The sequence below is a fragment of the Oryctolagus cuniculus genome, chromosome 5, assembly GCF_051225735.1.
Source record: "Oryctolagus cuniculus isolate XC-2025 breed Fujian yellow rabbit chromosome 5, ASM5122573v1, whole genome shotgun sequence".
Lineage (NCBI taxonomy): Eukaryota > Metazoa > Chordata > Mammalia > Lagomorpha > Leporidae > Oryctolagus > Oryctolagus cuniculus.
In genome coordinates, this window is record NC_142871.1 from 1,279,508 (window position 1) to 1,297,170 (window position 17,663).

Genomic DNA, 17,663 nt, shown 5'->3' on the forward strand with positions numbered 1-17,663 from the left:
CCCCAGCCTCACACATGGGCGCGAGGTCTGAGGTACGCAGAGCCAGTGGCACCTGGGTCCTGACCCCACACTGAGCCCAGAAACCACTGGGACCACAGCCCTGCCCGGACACAAGTGGGCGGGACGTGGCTGCTTCTGTGGCCTAGCCTCTTCCGGGATCTCCCCGCCCCCCATCCTCACTCAACTCTCCTCGGTCGGACTCACGAGAACCTTGCTGGAGCCCAGAGCTGACAGCCATGCCTTCCCGGGGTCACGGATGGCTCGGTGCCTCCAAGCTCAGATCCCACACCACTCTGCATGGGAGGGCCCTCTCGGCCACCGGCCCGGGCTTCCCCTTCCACTCACACCCCGTCGGGAGTCCCTGAACCCCTGCTGCACCCCCGCCCCCAAGCCTGACACCTTCAGCCACTGGACCACGGGGCAACTCTGTGAAGACGCCCCGGGGACACCGGGTCCTGTGTGCGCTCCCAGGGCCCCTGTGGACGCCGAGCAGACAGTGGACAAACGCTGGCAGGGAGAATCCGCGGCGGGTGGGAGCAGGGCCAGGTGCCCCGGCACCCCGGAGGCAGAGAGCAGAGGCGGGTGGCAAGTCCGCCCCTTCTCACCTGCCCAAGGTGTCACCCTCAGCTCCGGCGGATGCACACGGCCCCAGGAGGCCTGTGCTTCGCTCTGCGGTTCTTAGATTTTGGTAAAAGGGAACTAACTGTTTCCTAGAGGAGCCTCGCGGCCTCTGGTGCCGCCCCAGGAAGCTGAACTCTGCAGAAGGGGTGCCCCGAGAGGAGGGGCCGTCCTGGGACCCGCACAGCGCCCCCACACAGGAGCCAGGGTGATCTGGAGTCACGCATCATGGCGGCGAGGAGAGCAAGGGCGGCGGCGGCCGCACCTGAGCCGCACTCAGGAGCAGGGAACGGCGGCGGGGGCACTGGAGGACCCCTGGACCAGCGTCAGCCACCACGCCCGGGTTCCCAGGCAGCTCGGGGCGGCTACTTCTGCTTGGCTCTTCTCTCCAGAACACTTTGGGTTGAGCTCTCCTCAGACCCTGGGAAGGACTGAGCCTTGGCCACTCCCTCGCAAGCCATCTGCACACCCCATGCTCGGCAGCCGTGCCCACGCCAGCACTCCACACCACCTGCAGCTCTGCAAGTACCTCCCTCGGCAGCCGTGCACCGAGGCAGGGCAGCCGCGCGGTGAGGGACGAGGGGCAGAAGTCACGCAGCTGAGGAGGGCAGGCAGGCAGCAGGCCGCAGCCAGCGTCCAGCGAGAGCACACCGCCAGCCCCATCGCACACCCCAGGCACTGGAGCTGCGGGAGGCTCAGGCCCACCCAGCAGGGGAGCTGTGGGCCACACTGAGCTCCAGCCTCCCGCCCAGAGCTGCGTGGGGAACCACCCTGCGTGCCCCTCCACCCCAGCTTCGGAGAACGCGTCTGGGTATTTCGGCAGGACCACTGCTTCCCTGGGGGCGGGACGCCTGGGCCAGCCAGCAGGCACACACTCGCTCCTGAAAGGGGTTCTAAGGCCTGCGAAGACAGCCGCACCAGGACCTCCCCTCTACAAAACTCGCCCACGGCCAGTGCAGCGGAGGGCTCGCGGGCCCCTGCACCTCCTGTAGGAGCCGGCATGAGGCTGGAGGGTGAGGAGGGCGGGCAGAGCCGTGCGCATGGGCGACCCTGCAGGCGCCAGGAGCTGGCTCTGGTTCCAGCTCTGCAGGGAGACTCCGGCCCCCACCCCCAGACCTACCCCACCCCTCGTGGGTCTGACAGCCCCTCACCTGCCCTCTCTGGCTGGGAGGGGACATGGCAGGGTGCCCCCCACCCACCCCAGGTGATAGCACCCACGACCCAGAGCAAAGCAGCCCGGCCAGGACTGCACCACGCCGGCTGCCCGGCACCGCCCGGCTGTTTCCGCCTCCCCTGCTCTGCCCGTGTCTTCTCACCTCGGACGAGCGGCTCCCTCCTGTCTCTTCTGGAGTCCACCGATGCAGGCCCAGCCTCATGTGGACACCCCCACAGGCCGCCCCACACCCTGGACTCTCAGCCCGACTCGATGTGGTTTCCAGCAAGGACACACAGTGCTGAAATCCTGGGCTATGAAGAGGCAGCCCGTGTCTTCCTGAGCACGCGTGACCTCACGGGACGAGGAACTCTGCTGTGCCATCGGGGCTGAAGGACGGCCAGTCACTGAGACCCCAGCAGCCACAGGGTGTGGGCAGCGACAGCTCTGCAGCTGGAGGCCGCCCGGTCAGCCCCGCAGGGTCACCTGGGCCCTTGGCCAGCTGCGCCCTGACCACCGTCACAGCAAACCCTGCTGTGGAGACAGAGGGCCCCCCGGGGAGGTATTTTTACCACCACACAACACGAGGCCACCAAGACTGATGGCCTGAACCAACCTAGAGAAAAACGTAGCCAGGAGGGGCGGGGGACCGGGCCCGTCCATGTCAGGGGTCAATCACCCAGATACACACAATGAGCCCCGCTTCAGAAGCCAAATACAGAACAAAGCCAGGCGAAGCAAACCGGAACGGGCAGCTAGAACCAGGCTACGGTTGTGGCAAGGAAACCCACAGCCTGCTGCTCTGAAGAGAAATGTCCCCAGGGCCTGGGGGCTGCAGCTGGCTCCAACCAGGGTGTCAGGGTCACACCAGGGAGCCCGGACCAGGGATCTGGGCCCTTTCTGCCTTCTCCCGACCCACGGATCTTTTGGTTCTGTGAGGTTTGGAGCGAAGACGATGGAGCCACGTAGAAGCGGCTCAGAGAAAGGCCTTCCAACACGACGTCCACCAGATGCTGGACTTGAACTCTTGCCAGATATTTGCCAGAGGGTCTGCATTTTAAGAGCAATTCCTGATTTTAATCGATTTCCAACGCAAAGGTTACCTCGAGCTTTGATAAGTAAGTGCTGTAGAGGGTGGCTGCTGTGGCCGCCGCCTGCGACACCGGGTTAGAAATGCTCAGTGCCGTATCTACACAAAAACCAGCTTAGCCTCAGTACAGCCGCGACCTCGGGCCTCAGGAGCACGCGGGAGAGACTCCGGAAACCCCAGAGTAGGCTAACGGCTGGGCTCGCCGACAGAGCCCGCCCCTGACAGCTACAGCTCTCCAGGTAGCACCCCAGAGGATGCCGGGGAACCCTGCCTTCCACCAGGGCCCCTCAGCAGTCCGGGGCCACTCTTCTGGGGGCGGTGCGAGGAGTTAGAGGGCTAACAGGCAGTGAGGTCGGTTCCCTGCTGGAATGAGAGTGGGGGCCCTTTAAGAGTGGACAGTGCTTGCTTCTCCCCAAGTTGCCTTCAGCAGGACAAAGGTACCGAAGGCCCTCAGTTTCTGTCTCTGTCCTGAGAACAGAGGAAGTGACCCCTCCCTCCGACGGCTTCTCTATCAGGAGCAGGCTAGACCGGGTCACCACAGGGCCCGTCCACGCCAGTGCCCTACCAGTGCCAAGCACCCTCCTGGATACAAGTCCCCCCTTACCTGCCCAGCAGCAGGTCTGGGAACCCCTCCTCTATGCCCCCTCCCCATCTCAGGTGCCGTGTTGGGCTCAACTGCACCTCCCAGCTTTCTCAGCCAATGAGAAGTGGGGGAAGGGATAAAAGGAACCGGGGGCCTGGGAATCCCGGGCTGCTTCCCCAGGCTGCTGCCCCAGGCTGCTTCCCCAGGCTGCTTCCCCAGGCTGCTTCTCCAGGCTGCTGCCCCGGGCCGCTCTGCACTCTCAAGACCCAGAAGAGACAAAGCCTCGCTTTCGGCTTCCCTCGGATTTCTGAGTCCATCCTCTGGCGGGCAGGTAGCCCAGGTGGCAAATTCCCCACATGGGCATCCTGTTAGGGCACTGGTTCGAGTCCCGGCTGCTCCACTTCTGATCCAGCTCCCTGCTAAGTACCTGAGACAGCAGCGGAAGATGGACCAAGTGCTTGGGCCCCTGCACCCACATGGGAGACCCTGGAGAAGCTCTTGGCTCCTGGCTTTGGTCTGGCTCTGTCCTGGCCATTGGGGCTATTTGGGGAGTGAACCAGCACATGGAAGGTTCTCTCTCTCTTCCAAATAAATAAATACATCTTTTAAAAAAGTAAATGCAGAAATATATAACTGCCCATCGACCTTTCTCTTCCCTGTGGATTGAAGGCAAATTGGCCACCTACCACAGAAGCACTGGGCCTCCCAGCAGCACGAGGTCAGCCACATTCTGGGGGAGGGGCAGGAGGGGGCAGGAAGTCGGAATGTTGGTGCCTCTAATCGGCTGTGCCGGGTACCAGGAGCCCCGTGGGCACAGCCCACTACTGGGACGCTGTGTCCTACACAGAACAGGGCCCACCATGTGGTGCGGGAAGCTTGCCCAAGTCACCATGCTGCTCTGACGCAGCCCGACCCCTGGGAAGCGCCCTGCCCCTGCCGAAGCCCAGCCCCCTTTCGGTCACCCAGTGTAGGCCTTAGCGGCCTGTGTTTCAAACAGCCAGAAGCACGGCTTCTCCTGGTGCGGCTGCTGGGGTGCGTGACAGCCTGGAGCTGGCAGGGGCAGCTGGGCTCAGCCACCCCAGCCCCGGTCCACTCCCCACCAAGAGTGATGGCCCTGGCGCAATGGCGACCGCTCACCCCTGTTCATCACAGCCAGCGCCTGAGGCCCACTGCCACCCAGCAAGTTCACAGCCGCAGCCCTCGCCGAACCTCCCAGCAGCCACTGCGCGGGGGGCGGGTTCTGTATTCCTTTCTCTGATGAGTTCCCTGAGCTGGGATGGGGAGGGTAGACCAGACCCTGAGCCTGCGGCCATGATCATGGATTCTCCACACACGGACATCACACCGGGAAACGCAGTGAGGGACACGGGTGTATGACAGGTGCCTTCGGGTCAGGTTGGACCTGCAGTGACTCCATTCTCCAGGCCGGCACCATCCAACCAGAAGACCACTCTGAGCTGAGCCAGCAGGCCAAGGCCCAGCGTCGAAGTCCAGGGGACTCTCAGTACCGAGACACAGGGAAGCAAACCCAGATAAAAAGAACGGCGCCCGCTCTGTGCTCCCGGGAGGGGCGTCTTCCCAGGCACGCGCCCGGCTCTCTGCACTGCAGCCCGGTTCTGGCTTCTGCCTGCTGCCCAGGGACGTCAGCCCAGGGGAAGGACCCCTGCTCTCTGCCTGCGTGCGTCTTTCCCGTCCTTGTAACTTGGCTCCCAGCCTGTTTTCTTGGGGACACTCAGGAACAACACTCAAGAGAGTAGGCGTCAGGAACTTCTCCCTGTCCTCTAAGCTCCAGACACCCACAGCCACGCACCTGCTGCAGACCACACCCGTGTGCAGCTGGGCGACCCCACCCGGCGCCTCCTGTGGCTCACGGGGCATTTCCAATGCTTCATGGTGACAGGCTGGGGCGGTTTTGGTCCAATTCAGGGAGAGGCAGACCCGTGTGTGTCCGCATCATTTCTGCCCACATGTGTCTCACGAGGCAGCGGCCACTGAGGAGCCCTCGGCTGGGCGCCCGAGGAGCTGGTGGTGGCCGGTCAGAGTCCCTGGCCGAGCACCTGTGGCCCTGGGTGCCAGGAAGGAGCTTCCCTGCACAGCGCCAGCACAGCCGAGTGACGCCACCAGCACATCCCTGCCCACATCGGGCACCTGGTGGGCTCTGAAGACGAACAGAAAATGCTTAGAGGGTGGGCAGTCGACTCCGTAAGCACGGGAAAGGCTCCCCTTCTCGGGGCACTCAGCCAACACTGAGGACTGAGGGCAGGGCCTGCTGCTCGCTGCCCTGAGCCCTCGCCTCTCTGCAGGCCCAGCTGCCCATCGGCAGGTGCCTGCTTGCCGAAGGCCCAGGCAAACCTCATCCCCCCTCGCAGTGTCCTCCCTGCCCCAGGAAAGATGGGAACAGATGGACGGCCAGAGGAGGTCCTGCTCACAGAGACCCTGGCCGATGGCTGCGCGTGGGGATCCCCGCTGATTAAAACTGCCCACGCGACAACAGTGACTCAGCTAAATCCACACTCACCAGAGCGCCATCATCCGCACCATGCCTGGAGCCCCAGACACCGATGGACAAGGGCACTGAGAGAGCGGACAGACGGCTCAGGAGAGGGGCACGCAGGCCTTCAGGGGTCCGTCCCGCCCGGGCTCAGAGGGGAACGTCTGGAGGCACCGCGCACGAGGTCAAGGCCACAGGCCCGGGCGTCCTCGGCCGTCTTAGAGTGAGTGGGAATCCCCAGCAAACAGCGCCGCGGGCTGTGCTGCTGCCTCGGGCCTTCCTCTCCACACTCGGGGCAGCGCCTGCCCGCCTGGCACCAGGAAGGGAAGCGGAAGGGCCAGCCCCTCCCCGGCTATCAGCCCAGGGTGGGCGCGGGGCTGCAGGGCTCTGCCCAGGCTCTCCCTGACCTCATGTCCAGTCCCACCTGCTCCTCTCCCCTGGCAGACGTGAGGTTAGGAGACGGCACACACCGCACAGCAGGCTCCACAGAGGAGGAAGCTGTCGCTGGGCAGACGGGCAGACGGGCAGACGGGCAGACGGGCAGGGCCCAGGGGCGGGAACTGAGGACGGGAATGCTGGCTGCCAGCCTGGGGCTGTACCTGGGAGCAGCCAGGGTCCGGCTCGGCGCTCTCTGCAGGGCACAGACTGTGGGGTTTCAAGGAAGTTCACGTCCCCAGGAGGCCGCTCATTCGTGCACAACCTGCAGGCAGAGCCTGAGCCAGTGGTGGCCGGCAGCACACGCCCCTCGGCGGCCCCAACCCAGGGCGGGTGCCGCAGGGAGCACAGCACTCAGCCAGGCTGTGGCGGGGGCTGGGGGGAGTTCTCACCCAAGTCCAGGCTTGGGTCGGATCACGTGGGGCACACGCGGCCTCCGCCTCTTGTTCTTTCCAGGAGTTCTGCACCTGGGGGCCCGCGCTCCCCCTCGGTGCACGCAGAGGGACACAGCCAGCGCCTCCGGTGACAACCGTGTCACTCTGTGCCCTCTGCAGCTTTGCCGTAGCATCAGCAGGGCACGCACACCTGGGCGCTGGGCAGCCCGAAGGCTTCAGCGTGGAGAGTTCGCTGACGCAGCGCCAGGAAGCTGTGGCTCTCTGTGCCATATGCACGCACTGTGTCCCAACAAGACGGCATTGAAAACAAACAGGAAGGGAATCGGCGCAGAGAGGCGAGGTGGCAAAGTGTGTTGGAAAGTAAGACACGGGAGACACAGGAAGTGCACAGTGGGTGTGGGTGAAGCCACACGTGTGAGCCCAGCAGCCAGCGCACACACAGGACTGAAGCCTCCCCTGGGCTCTCAGAGACACCAGGCCCGCCTGCACCCTCACAAGCAATGCCACCGTTCACCAGGGACACCCGCGGCACAGCCTCACGTCGGTGCCATCAATCCCGATGCAGGAGCCACGGGCAGTGGCCCAGGCATAACCCGGCTCCTGCCAACACGCCGTCAGCACGCCACCGGAGAGGCCCGGGGCTGGAGCTCCACACGCGTCCCCTGAGTGTCTCTGTCCGGCCGGATTCTGAGAACCCTCCAGCCGCTCCCAGCTCCAGGGGCCTGGGGCTCATCTCTTCTCGGACGCTGGGGCTCATCTCTTCTCGGACGCTGGGGCTCATCTCTTCTCGGACGCTGCTCATGCTGAGCACTGCACACACGGAGCAGCTGACCCGCAGGGACGCCCTCCCGCAGCAAGGCGGGCCCGGCTCCCCTGCATGCAGAGAGCTGTGCGCCCAGCAGCCCGGCAAACTCCCGGTTTCAGAGGCCTGGCCTGCAGCCCTCCTGGGGCTGGGCGGGGGTGGGGGTGGGGTCCCCAGGGCGTCAGCGCCGTGCGTCTGCAGCCTGGATGCTGCGGAGAGTGTGCAGACCGCCCCACGCGGACAAGGCCACGGGCCTCGGGCCTGTGTGTGAGCACACGCGGCTGGGCTTCCCTGCTTCTGAGACGGAGTCACAGGAAGGGGCTGCTCTGTCCTGGACCTCCCTGGACGGCCTCACGCACGCCACACTGGGCCTGGGTGACGGCACAGAGCCCGCCGCTCGCAAGCAGAAGGCAAGCAGGGCTCAGCACAGGAGGGCAGGGCACCCCAAGCCCGGCGGCGGTGAGGCCTGGGACAGGAGGAGGCTGGGGCCGCGTGCGGGTGCATTGCTGGGCCAACAACATGGGCACGGAGCGGGCGGGCGGCCGCTGTGACTGCAAAGTCGGACAGTTCATGGGTGGGCTTCCTCGGGCGTGAGGGTCAGCCTCTCGAGGGTGCCCCTGGCCACAGGCCCTGAAGGTGCCGGCGCTCAGCTTCCTCACCTCCCCCGGCTCCCCACCAGAACGCAAAGCCAGGTCCTGGCTACCTGGGGCGGCCCAGGCCCTGCGGGACGGGGTTCACAGGCCTCCACTCGGGCTGCAGAGCCATCTGCTGCTGCCTCTGGCGGCCTTCCTGGTGCAGTGGAGCCCAGCATGCTGTGTGGTGCGGCGGCGGCGGGCCGGGAGTGGCGGGCTCACACTGGGCAGCATCGGGGTGGACAGAGCCGCAGGCTTGCCTGCTATGCCTGCCCCGCCCCCGACCTCCCAGCACAGTCACACTGAGACACACGGCCACGCTCACACACACGAGCAGCAGGCGCGTGTACACGAGCGGCTGGCGCGAGCCTGGGCGGCTGCTGCCGAATCTGAGCCAGAGCCACTTCTTTGCAATCGTTAAAGAGCAAAGAGCGAAACAGCCACGGAAAGACAATGCCACGGTGAAACGCTTGAGTCCTAAGCCCCCCGGGACTGAGCCAGGCTGGCGGCTAGCACACATGTGCCTCCGATGCCGTGTGGCCGCAGCAAAGTCTCAGGCCCCTCCCCGCGAGGGCCCCCTCCCTGAGGGGCGGGTGTGCTCCTCCTGTCCAGGCCCAAGTTCACCCAGCAGTCCTCCTCCCCAGGGCAGAGCCCACGCAGAGCCCTGGGAAGACGGGACAGCGAGAACCACGCCGGCACTCGGCCTCGTGGGAGGGACACGGGGTAGAGAAGACCCTGCTCCTGGAACAGGGCTTCACGCGAAGCGGCCACAGGTGGTGCAGGTGCGTCTGTGGCCACGTGTGCCCAAATGTGCATGGCTGGGTGTCTCAGGGTGACTGCGTGTGTGCATGTCTGCGTGCCTGTGTACATATATATCTGTGTGCCTCAGCGTGTGTGTGTGTGTGTAAGCATGTCTGGGTGTCTCAGTGTGACTGTGTGTGTGTGTGTCTGCAGGCCTGTGTATGTATGTATCTGTGTGTCTCAGCGTGTGTGTATATGAGCATGGCTGTGTCTCAGGGTGACTGCATGTGTGTATGTCTGCGTGCCTGTGTACATATGTATCTGTGTGCCTCAGCGTGTGTGTGTGTGTAAGCATGTCTGGGTGTCTCAGTGTGACTGTGTGTGTGTGTGTCTGCATGCCTGTATACGTGTGTATCTGTGTGCCTCAGCGTGTGTGTGTGTGTGTAAGCATGTCTGGGTGTCTCAGTGTGACTGTGTGTGTGTGTCTGCAGGCCTGTGTATGTATGTATCTGTGTGTCTCAGCGTGTGTGTGTATGAGCATGGCTGTGTCTCAATGTGACTGTGTGTGTGCATGTCTGCATGCTTGTATACGTGTCTGTGTATCTAAGTGTGTGTAAGTGTGTCTGTGTATCTCCATGTATGTCTTTGCCTGTCTGTGCATCTCTGTGTGTGTGCCCATCCATGTATATCTATGTTTGTGTCTCTGTGTGCATCTAAGTGTGTCTATGTGTCTCTGCGTGTGCCTGTGTATATATCTATGTCTGTGTCTCCATGTGTCTAAGCATGTCTGTGTGTGTCTAAGCATGTCTGTGTGTGTCTAAGCGTGTCTGTGTCTCTGTGTGCATCTAAGCATGTCTGTGTGTGTCTAAGCGTGCCTGTATCTCTGTGTGCATCTAAGCGTGTCTGTGTCTCTGTGTGTGTCTAAGCATGTCTGTGTGTGTCTAAGCATGTCTGTGTGTCTCTGTGTGTGTCTAAGCATGTCTGTGCGTCTCTGTGTGTGTGCCTATCTATGTATATCTATGTTTGTGTCTCTGTGTGCATCTAAGCGTGTCTGTGTCTCTGTGTGTGCCTGTGTATATATCTATGTCTGTGTCTCCATGTGTCTAAGCATGTCTGTGTGCATCTAAGCATGTTTGTGTCTCTGTGTGCATCTAAGCGTGTCTGTGTGTCTCTGTGTGTGTGCCTATCTACGTGCATATCTAGTGTGCGTCTCTGTGTGTGTGGCTCATTGTTCCATGCCATGGGACAACAATTCTCGAGTGACTCCCTTCGGGTTCCGCCCATAGTGTCACTGCAGGTGGCCTCTCCTGGCAGTGCAGCCACCTGTAAGTCACTGGCTCCAGCAGGTTCTCCCAGACACCAGTGTGCATGTACGACTCCCACCAGCCTCCGCCTGACCTCGCTTCTCCGGGCACACGGTGAAGCGGGAATTCGCGGGGCTGGGCCACTCCATGTCACCTGTGAAACAAGTAGGACAGCACCTCCACAGGGCTGCCGGGACGTCAAAGGAACTCACCCAGGAAGAGCCTCCCTCCTGGGCCCGACGCCCGCTGCGCGAGTGCTGCCGGGGCTATTACGCTGTTGGGTCTCCGTGCTCGCCTGCACGAGCCTGGCTGACTCTACCTTCCCCCAGCACTCAGGCCAGCGCCCCCCGTGCGTGACACCCCTGCCCAGGGTGCAGGCTGTCCTGGGTCTCGCCAGCCAGCTGCCTGCTCCCCGGGCCCCCCAGGCTCATGCAGGCCCCAGGGCCGCCTGGTCTTGTGCGTCACTGACTCCTTGTCCATGATGCCATCACAGTGACTTTTCTCAATAGAAAATTATTGATTGTCCACTTCCGGCCACACCCTAGCAGGATGTCCTCCAAATCCCTGACTAGGGCATGGTGTGTGCCCCACAGCCCTCCAGCCCTCCAGCCCCCTCTGCCCTCGGTCGGCGTCCCGGTCTCTACTCCTGCTGCGGCCTCGCAGCATTACAGAGCGTCTAGAGCAATGCCCTGGCCAGCAGGGCCCGGAGAAACCACCGGGTCACCTCCCCCACGTCCAGCGCGGGGACGCGGAGCCCAGTCTGTGCAGAGACAGCGACGGCAGCAGCAGTGGCAGCCCTGCCGTCCCTGGCGCTTCCGGGAAAGACATCGGCCACTGCCGGTTCAGGGTGAGCCTGCCCCAGCTCGGCCCCAGTGACCCTGCGCATGCCCATCCTCCGAGGTGGCGGGGCTGGCACCTCCTGCACGCTGCCGGCACCGGGGGCACGGCGTCTGGCCGGCTGATAAAGCGTGTCTTGTCTCAGCTTCCGGCTGCCCCCATGCAGGAGACTGCTGGTGGAGATGCCGGTGTGAGAAAGAAATGGCCTTGGACCAGCGGTGCGGGGCTGGGGTGCAGCCCCTCTCTGCACCCTGCAGGCTCCTGTGAGCCTCTCACCTCTGCTGAGCTGGTCCCGTGGCCACAGACGCCACGCGGAAGAAAGCCTCGGTGCATTCTGGGAGACACACATGTGCGAGGTGCTGCCACACTAAAGCTCAGAGCATGTCCACCAGTCACAGGAAAGAAGGGGCTGCCGGCACCGGGAGATGCCCGGGGGCCCCGCGACTCTGTGCACACCAGCGTCCTCTCTGTTGGTCTAAAAGATTTGCCCACCAGAGAAGCTGCAGAGACGAGAGTCCTGTCCTGCGGCATCTGGACACGTCCGTCCCCGTCTAGGGCGGGGCAGTGTGTGATGGCAGAGGGGGAGCACGCCTGGGCTCCGCTGCACTGCCCCGTGGCAGATGACCTGTGCGTCTCAGGAATCTTAGCCCCAGCTGGACACAGGGCCCCAGGGCAGCACCTCCGCGCCCACCAGGCCAGTCACGGCTGTCTGGGGCAGGCAGGGACAGCGCGTGTCACAGGGATGCATTTGGGGGGCGCTGGGCACACAGGACCGGAACCAGCGCCACAGGCAGCCGCTGCAAGCCGCTCCCAGCAGGGGGCTCAGGAACATCTGTGGTTAGCTGGGCGGTGGCCCCCGCACCCTTTTCTGTCGGGAGGGCGCTGGAAGACATTCCAGAAGTTTCCATGGTACTCTTTATCAGCAGATTTAGAGCAGTTTCCTGCCGTCTGTGCTCACCCACACAGCCCAGTGTCCCGACCTCTGGCTTCTGATCTGCGCTCCGGGCCCTCGGTCCCTCTCAGTAAATTCCGATAGAATGAGGCTGTCGGGAGGAACAAAGCTCAGTCTGTGACCAGCAGTGCCCTAGCCCTGGTTCCGCCTCTGCCCCACAAGGAATGATCACAGTGCCCTGGCCAGTGGCCAGCCACGGTCCCCAATTCTGCCTGTCCCCATGACCCCTGCAACTGCCCCTGGAGACGTGACTTCTCTCATCCCAGCACTGCTCAAGGCCGGTCCCGACTCCCACTTCCACGGCCCCAGCTCCCCTCTGCCATGGCCCTGACTCCCACAGCCACAGCTCCGACTCCTGCCACAGCCACGGACACCAACTCCCACAGCCACGGCCCCGACTCTTGCCAGGGCCCCAACTCCCATAGCCACAGCTCTGACTCCCACAGCCACGGCCCTGACTCCCACAGCCACGGCCCTGACTCCCACAGCCACAGTCCCGACTCCCACAGCCACGGCCCTGACTCCCACAGCTACAACACCGACTCCTGCCACAGCCACGAACACCAACCCCCACAGCCACAGCCCTGACTCCCATTGCCATGGCCCCGACGCCCCTCTGCCATGGCCCTGACTCCTTCTGCCACAGCCTCTACTCTGTAAAGCCCTGACTCCCATAGCCACAGCTCTGACTCCTGTCAGAGCCCTGACTCCCACAGCCACGGCCTGACTCCCACAGCCACGGCCCCGACTCCCGTCAGAGCCCTGACTCCCACAGCCACGGCCCCGACTCCTGCCATAGCCATGGCCCCGACTCCCACAGCCACAGCCCAACTCCCACAGCCACGGCCCCGACTCCCACAGCCACGGCCCCGACTCCCACAGCCACGGCCCCGACTCCTGCCATAGCCATGGCCCCGACTCTTGCCATGGCCCCGACTCCCACAGCCACAGCCCAACTCCCACAGCCACGGCCCCGACTCCCACAGCCACGGCCCGACTCCCACAGCCACGGCCCCGACTCCCGTCAGAGCCCTGACTCCCACAGCCACGGCCCCGACTCCCACAGCCACGGCCCTGACTCCCACAGCCACGGCCCCGACTCCGCTCTGCCGTGGCCCCCAGCCACACATGCATGCACACAGCACTGCCTGGTGAGACTGAACCGTCCAGACATTGGCACAAGATCTAGAAGGCAGCTCTGAGAGCCGCACAAGGTCTTCAGGTCAAGGGAAGCCTTGAGGCCTGCCAGCCCCCACCCCACGCTGCACAGTCGCTCATGACGCCACGTTCCTGCTGTTCTGTCCCCCATGTGGCCACAGCACAGTGCTCTCTGCCAGCTCTGAGCTCCGGTGCGCACGGGGCCCCCCACAGCCTGCGGCCCCCACCGCACCTGGCTCAGGGCCACGCACGCCACAGGGGTGAGAGAGAGGATGGACACGGAGGGGTCTGTGATTTCAACGAGAAGCTCAAAGAGAAGGTACTTGTGGCCACTCCGCGTTCCAAGCCTGAGAATCCGAGGGCGGAACTCCCATGTGAGCGTGGTGGCCGTGACTGCAGAGGGCTGAGGGGCGGGGCCTTGGGGGCCAGCAGCAGGTGTCGCGGCGTGTGGCAGGAGTTTATCTCACCCCTGAGCGCGAGCAGGGACCTGCAGATTGGCCGTGACCTCAGGGTGCTCACGGGAATCCTGGGAAGCAAGACCAGAGCAGGAGCACGAGGGGCAGCTTGAGGAGGGACTGGGCCCACGATGCCCGGATCACAGACGTGGAAAAGCTCAAGTGCAGACTTTGCGCCTATCGCGGGTGCAGATCATACCAGGGCACTTCCACAGGTTCAAGGAAGACGGACAAAAGATCAGTTCAGGGGCCAGCGCTGGGGAGTAGCGGCCGCCTGCAGGGCCAGCATCCCATGTGGGCATGGGTTCGAGTCCCAGCTGCTCCACTTCTGATCCAGCTCTCTGCTACGGCCTGGGAAAGCAGTGGAAGATGGCCCAAGTGCTTGGACTCTGCACCCACATGGGAGACCTGGAATAGGCTCCTGGCTTTGGCCTGGCCCAGCTCCGGCCATTGTGGCCGTTTAGACAGTGAACCAGCAGATGAAAGACCCTCTCTCTGTAACTCTGCCTTTCAAAATAAATAAATAAATAAACGATAAGTTCATTCTGCTGAAAAAAAAAAAAAACCAAAACTTGAAATCCATGTGTGCTTCCCCATAACGTGCATTTTCCAAACTTTCTGAAGACCCCTTACACCTGCGGGCTGCGGGCGGACCCCCTGCCGGGCCTGGCCTGGCGGGGGTCTCAGCTGCGGGCCTGGCCTGGAGGGGTCTCAGCTGCGGGCCTGGCCTGGAGGGGGTCTCAGCTGCGGGCCTGGCCTGGCGGGGGTCTCAGCCGAGACCCGTGGCCCTGAGTCACGCTGGGGTGGACGCAGCGAGCCTTGTATGGCAGGCGGATTCCAGCCCGGTTATGGCAGCGTCTTGATAAATTCAGATGAGATAGGAAGAGAGCCCAAACGAATAAAACTGAGTTGTAGGCCAATAAAAAGCAGCCTCGTTATTTCCAAGTGTATACCACATTTGGAAGATTTCTAGAGTGGTTAATTATTTTAGATAAACTGCTCTAATAAAGAGACGGGATTATTTATAGCGGAGTAAGTGTTTAACCACAAATTTAACATACTGGATGGTGCTTGCAGAGCAGGTTCCCTCGAGGTGAGCGCAGGCCTGGGCCCCGTTGTGACCCGGAGAGCAGCGGGACCGGGTCGGGCAGGTGGGCAGGAGGAGCAGGTGTCCGCTCGGCACTTGACCGCAGCACGGGCCTGGCCCACTCGAGGCCCGGATGGACGGACACACCTCGTGTTTTCTGACTCTCGGCGCCGGCGCTGACGGCAGCTCGGGGACTGCAGAGCCCGTGCCGGGAGCGGGGGGTGGGAGGTGCAGGCGTGAGGACTTGAAGCTGGACACAGAGGACTTGGCCAAGCACGAGGAGGTGTGGGACGGGAGCGAGGGCACCGCCCGCCCCTCGGAGCTGTGACCGTTTGCAGGGCGGGACGGGGAGGCTGTAGTCGGAGGCTTAACCCACAATGCCACAATGCAGGCCCTGGGCCCACTTCTTTCTAAAAAATGCCATTTTCTTCTGAAAGGTCACTGCCTGCTCTCATCTACAAACTTGATTTCCTATGCGGTCGTCGGGTCCAGTGTTGTAGGCTTGGTCTCTCCCGCGACCACTGCCGTTTAGAGTTGCCTCTCACCGACCCCAGAAATCCAGACCCAAAGGACAAGCCTGAGCGACAACCGGCATCAGAGGGTGCCCAGTGCAAAATGTCCCACTCACAAAACCCCGTCTCGCGCCAGGCTGCGGAGGCGTCTCTGAGCCTGCGGCTGGAGAGCAGGGGCGCGGGAGGAGCCAGCTCGCTCACCGGTGCCCTGCTGTCCCGCGCCGCACGCAGGCCAAGGGGCTGTGGTGCCTGAGCCTCCAGGCAGAAACTGCAGCCCCTGATGACTGCAACGGGAGAGATGCTGGCATCTCGCGTGGTCCCAGAGCGTCCTCTGGGGCCGGGGGCCTGCCAGGCCACTCGGGGAAGGCAGACACTGAACCCACCCATTACGTGTGTCGGGCTGTGACGCTCGCCACGGGGCTGAGCCCCAGCTGGACCACGGCATAAGCTGTGCTCACGGCAACGGAAGGATCGTTTTCTATGCGGCCTCAGAAACTCACAATCAACTTGTAGGCTGATGCGGAAATTGGGGTGCCTCTAGGGCTTCTTTCTGAGTCAAGAACTACACTTCCCCTGCAACGCCTGGGGGCCCTTGCTGGGGGCACTGCGTCCTGGGGGGCAGCCAGGGTCAGCAGTCACTGTGGGGTCCCCTGCCCACTCGTTCCCCAAGACGCACCTCGGAGGGGCTCTGAGCCGTCAGGTGCTGGGGTGCGCGAGCATTGGGGCAGCTTGAGAGGCCCAGGATGGAGCAGGGAGATCCACGGGCAAAAATCCACACAGGTCAGCCGGGTCCCTGAGAGCTCGCTGAAGGGCGGGTACTGACCAGCAGTGGCCCAAGGAACAGTCTGGAGGAGGCAGGAAGGAGACTGGGATGGGAAGGAGGGGGGAACCCCGGGCAGGACTCCCAGCTCATGGCAACGAGGGGGCTGGGCAGACGGGAGCCCACAGGAGCGCGGGACGGACACGCTGCCTGCAAATGTCACGGGGTGAAAACGTCTGGGACCGGGCCAGGGCCAAACCAGGAGCCAGGCCTCCATCGGGGCCTCCCACAGGGCGGCAGGAACCCAAGCGCTGGGGCCAGCACTGCTGCCCCCCAGGGCGTGGAGGCAGGAGCCAGCAGCCCGGTACTCGGGCGCGGGACGGGACAGCTCAACAGGCGACAGCTTGAGAGATGCCAGGTGAGATAAAGTGCAGAGAGAGGTCTGCATTAACACCTTTTTCTCTAAGATTTCTGATCCATCAGTCTTTGGCTTCTTTCAAGACAACAGGGCAGTCCCATACACAGAGTTACGGAGCCAGCGTCTGAGAGCCAGGGCTAGGAGCTGATTCTCACCCTGGAACGCAGCCGGCTGGTTCCCGACCGCGCACACTGCAGGGTAAGATGCTGGCCTCCATAGGCAAGTTGGGGGCTGGCGCTGTGGCGCAGCGGGTTAAGGCCTGGCATGCAGTGCCATATGGGATGCAGTCCCGGCTGCTCCTCTTTGTGGGGAGCAACCCGGACTAGACTAAGTTACTGGAATTAAGACTTATTCTATGCATCTGCTCTCCCACAATATGGCGCTGAGAAGGGAGAAGCAGCTTCTACACAGCTGCCTCCAGTTCAACCAATAGACAGCAGGACCTGCTCCTGATTGGAGGAGAGCAGCGTACTCGGCGTGTGGGTAGCAGAGTTGGGATTGGTGGAAGAGGACTATAAAGGAGGAGAGAGACAACATGCACCAGGAACATCTACCTGAAGGAACACCTGTGCAGCCCCCGAGAGAGCCGGCCGGCGGTGTGCCGCTCCCCCGCGGAAGTGGGGAAAGTGGCAGGGGGAACCGCCCTTCCACGGAGGTGGAAGGGACGGTAGCCAACCTGGGAAGAACCAGCAGCAAACCTGGGGAGGGCCGAGCAGACAAAAGAACAGCGCAGGGTCCTGTGTCGTTCCTCCACGAAGACGGGGAGCGACACTCTTCCAACCCAACTCCCTGCTAATGGGCTGGGAAAGCAGTAAGAGATGGCCCAAGTGGGAGACCCAGAAGAAGCTCCTGGATCCTGGCTTCTGATCCTCTCACTCCGGCCGTCGTGGACATTTGGGGAGTGAACCAGTAGATGGAATACCTCTCTCTCTCTCTCTCTCCCTAACTCTTTACAAATAAATAAAACAAGTATTTTAAAAAAACAATGACAACAAAAATCTGCACCAAGTCAAGCTGAGTTGCCTTTTCTGTCAGCCACCTTGAGCTGGACATGGAGAGCCCTCGCCCGGTCCCGTGACCACGCGTCTGCGAGCCGTGTGTCAGCACGTGACCACGTTCCTGTGAGCCGTGTGTCAGCACGTGACCACGCTCCTGTGAGCCGTGTGTCAGCACGTGACCACGCTCCTGTGAGCTGTGTGTCAGCACGTGACCACGCTCCTGTGAGCTGTGTGTCAGCACG

General features: G+C 62.9%; 1 protein-coding gene across 2 annotated transcripts in view; it reads right to left on the reverse strand.

Annotated features, from left to right (window-relative positions):
* Window positions 1-17,663, reverse strand: part of SMOC2 (SPARC related modular calcium binding 2) — a 134,337-nt gene that overhangs the window by 13,437 nt on the left and 103,237 nt on the right. The window lies entirely within an intron of this gene.